This window comes from Olea europaea, unplaced genomic scaffold (genome assembly GCF_002742605.1).
Source record: "Olea europaea var. sylvestris unplaced genomic scaffold, O_europaea_v1 scaffold2237, whole genome shotgun sequence".
NCBI lineage: Eukaryota > Viridiplantae > Streptophyta > Magnoliopsida > Lamiales > Oleaceae > Olea > Olea europaea.
The window spans coordinates 174,544-179,303 of NW_019240409.1; positions in this window are offsets into that span (position 1 = coordinate 174,544).

Sequence of the window (4,760 nt, forward strand, 5' to 3'; positions counted from 1 at the left end):
ACCACATTTCATTGGCTCGATTCCAATCGAAATAGACTAGCATTTTGCCAAAAAGGAACAAACCCGAAGTTATCATGACATCAAAAACCACATTTCATTGGCTCGATTCCAATCGAAATAGACTAGCATTTTGCCAAAAAGGAACAAACCCGAAGTTATCATGACATCAAAAACCACATTTCATTGGCTCGATTCCAATCGAAATAGACTAGCATTTTGCCAAAAAGGAACAAACCCGAAGTTATCATGACATCAAAAACCACATTTCATTGGCTCGATTCCAATCGAAATAGACTAGCATTTTGCCAAAAAGGAACAAACCCGAAGTTATCATGACATCAAAAACCACATTTCATTGGCTCGATTCCAATCGAAATAGACTAGCATTTTGCCAAAAAGGAACAAACCCGAAGTTATCATGACATCAAAAACCACATTTCATTGGCTCGATTCCAATCGAAATAGACTAGCATTTTGCCAAAAAGGAACAAACCCGAAGTTATCATGACATCAAAAACCACATTTCATTGGCTCGATTCCAATCGAAATAGACTAGCATTTTGCCAAAAAGGAACAAACCCGAAGTTATCATGACATCAAAAACCACATTTCATTGGCTCGATTCCAATCGAAATAGACTAGCATTTTGCCAAAAAGGAACAAACCCGAAGTTATCATGACATCAAAAACCACATTTCATTGGCTCGATTCCAATCGAAATAGACTAGCATTTTGCCAAAAAGGAACAAACCCGAAGTTATCATGACATCAAAAACCACATTTCATTGGCTCGATTCCAATCGAAATAGACTAGCATTTTGCCAAAAAGGAACAAACCCGAAGTTATCATGAAATCAAAAACCTCTTTTGATTGGCTCGATTCCAATTGAATTAGACTATCAATTCGCCAAAAACGAACAAACCCGAAGTTATCATGACATCAAAAACCACATTTCATTGGCTCGATTCCAATTGAATTAGACTAGCAATTCACCAAAAATAAACAACGTCGAAGTTATCATGAAATCAAAAGCCACATTTCATAGGCTCAATTCCAATCAAAGTAGACTAGCAATTCGCCAAAAATAAACAAACTCGAAGTTATCATGAAATCAAAAACCACTGTTCATTGGCTCGATTCCAATAGAATTAGACTAGCAATTCGCCAAAAATGAACAACCCCGAAGTTATCATGACATCAAAAACCACATTTCATTGGCTCGATTCCAATCGAACAAGACTAGCAATTCGCCAAAAACAAACAACGTCGAAGTTATCATGAAATCAAAAGCCACATTTCATTGGCTCGATTCCAATGGAATTAGACTAGCAATTCGCCAAAAATGAACTAACTCGAATTTATCATGATATCAAAAACCTATTTTGAATGGCTCGATTCCAATCGAATTAGACTAGCAATTCGCCAAAAATGAACAAACCCGAAGTTATCATGAAATGAAAAACCACTTTTCATTGACTCGATTCCAATCGAATTAGACTAGCAATTCGCCAAAATTGAACAAACCCGAAGTTATCAAGAAGTCAAAGGCCACATTTCATTGGCTTGACTCCAATTGGATTAGACTAGCAGTTTGTCAAAAATGAACAAACTCGAAGTCATCATGAAATCAAAAATCTCTTTTGATTGGCTCGATTCCAATCGAATTAGACTATCAATTTGCCAAAAATGAATATGCCCGAAGTTATCAAGAAATCAAAAACCAATTTTCATGTGCTCGATTCCAATCTAATTAGACTAGCAATTTGCCAAAAAGAACAAACTCGAAGTTATCATGAAATCAAAAACCTCTTTTCGTTGGCTCAATTCCAATCGAATTGGACTAGCAATTCCCCAAAACTAATAAACTCGAAGTTATCATGAAATCGAAAACCAATTTTCATTGGCTCGATTCCAATCGAATTAGACTAGCAATTCGCCGAAATTGAACAAACCAAAATTTATCATGAAATCAAAAGCCACATTTCCTTGGCTCGATTCCAATCGAATTTGACTAGCAATTCACAAAAAATGAACAAACTCGAAGTTATCATGAAGTCAAAAACCTCCTTTGATTGGCTCGATTCCAATCGAATTAGACTATTGATTCGCCAAAATCGAACAAACCCGAAGTTACCATGAAATTAAAAACCATTTTTCATTGGCTCGATTCCAATGGAATTAGACTAGGAATTTGCCAAAAGAACGAACCTGAAGTTATCATGAAATCAAAAACCTCTTTTCGTTGGCTCGATTCCAATCGCATTAGACTAGCAATTCCCAAAAAACGAATAAACTCGAAGTTATCATGAAATCAAAAACCAATTTTCATTGGCTCGATTCCAATCGAATTAGACTAGCAATTCGCCGAAAATGAAAAAACCTGAAGATATCATGAAATCAAAAGCAACATCTCATTGGCTCGATTCCAATCAATTAGACTAGCAATTCGCCAAAAATGAACAAACTCGAAGTTATCATGAAATCAAAAACCTCTTTTGATTGACTCGATTCCAGTCGAATTATAATAGTAAATCGCCAAAAACGAACAAACCCGAAGTTTTGATGAAATCAAAAACCACTTTTCATTGGCTCGATTCCAATCAAATTAGACTAGCAATTCGTCGAAAATGAACAAACCCGAAGTTATCATGAAATCGACAACCACTTTTCATTGGCTCAATTCGATTTCCAATCGAATTAGACTATCAATTTGCTAAAAATGAACAAACCCGAAGTTATCATGAAACAAAAAACCACTTTTCATTGGCTCGATTCCAATCGAATTAGACTAGCAATTCGCCAAAAATAAACAAACGCGAAGTCATCATGAAATCAAAAACTACTTTTCTTTGGCTCGATTCCAATAGAATTAGACTAGTAACTCGCCAAAAATGAACAAACTCGAAGCTATAATGAAAGCAGAAACCTCTTTTGATTGGATCGATTCCAATCGAATTAGAATAGGAAGCGCCAAAAACGAACAAACCCGAAGTTTTCAAGAAATCAAAAACCACTTTTCATTGGCTCGATTCCAATCGAATTAGACTAGTAATTTGCCAAAAACGAAAAAACCCGAAGTTAACATGGAATGAAAAACCACTTTTCATTGGCTCGTTTCCAATCGAATTAGTCTAGCAATTTCCCAAAAACGAACAAACCCGGAGTTATCAAGAAATCAAAGACCAATTTTCATTGGTTCGATTCCAATCAAATTAGACTAGCAATTTGCCAGAAACTAACAAACCCGAAGTTAACATGAAATCGAAAACCTCTTTTCATTGGCTCAATTCCAATCGAATTAGACTAGCAATTCGCCAAAAATGAACAAACCCAAAGTTATCAAGAAATCAGAAGCCACATTTCATAGGCTCGATTCCAATCAAATTAGACTAGCAATTCGCCAAAAAATGAACAAACTCGAAGTCATCATGAAATCAAAAACCTCTTTTGATTGGCTCGATTCCAATCGAATTAGACTATGAATTCGCCAAAAATGAACAAACCCTAAGTTATCATGAAATCAAAAACCTCCTTTCATTGGCACGATTGCAATCGAATTAGACTAGTAATTTGCCAAAAATGAACAAACCCGTAGTTATCATGAAATCAAAAACCACTTTTCATTGGCTCGATTCCAATCGAATTAGACTACCAATTTACCAAAAATGAACAAACCCAAAGTTATCAAGAAATAAAAAACCACTTTTCATTGGCTCGATTCCAATCGAATTAGACTAGCAATTTGCCAAAAACAAAACAAACCCGATGTTATCATGAAATCAAAAACCGCTTTTCATTGGCTCGATTCCAATCGAATTAGATTAGCAATTCGCCAAAAATGAACAAACCCTAAGTTATCATGAAATCAAAAACCTCTTTTGATTGGCTCGATTCCAATCGAATTAGACTAGCAATTTGTCAAAATCGAACAAACCCGAAGTTATCATGAAATCAAAAACCACTTTTCATTGGCTCGATTCCAATCGAATTAGACTAGCAATTTGTCAAAATCGAACAAACCCGAAGTTATCATGAAATCAAAAACCACTTTTCATTGGCTCGATTCCAATCGAATTAGACTAGCAATTTGTCAAAATCGAACAAACCCGAAGTTATCATGAAATCAAAAACCACTTTTCATTGGCTCGATTCCAATCGAATTAGACTAGCAATTTGTCAAAATCGAACAAACCCGAAGTTATCATGAAATCAAAAACCACTTTTCATTGGCTCGATTCCAATCGAATTAGACTAGCAATTTGTCAAAATCGAACAAACCCGAAGTTATCATGAAATCAAAAACCACTTTTCATTGGCTCGATTCCAATCGAATTAGACTAGCAATTTGTCAAAATCGAACAAACCCGAAGTTATCATGAAATCAAAAACCACTTTTCATTGGCTCGATTCCAATCGAATTAGACTAGCAATTTGTCAAAATCGAACAAACCCGAAGTTATCATGAAATCAAAAACCACTTTTCATTGGCTCGATTCCAATCGAATTAGACTAGCAATTTGTCAAAATCGAACAAACCCGAAGTTATCATGAAATCAAAAACCACTTTTCATTGGCTCGATTCCAATCGAATTAGACTAGCAATTTGTCAAAATCGAACAAACCCGAAGTTATCATGAAATCAAAAACCACTTTTCATTGGCTCGATTCCAATCGAATTAGACTAGCAATTTGTCAAAATCGAACAAACCCGAAGTTATCATGAAATCAAAAACCACTTTTCATTGGCTCGATTCCAATC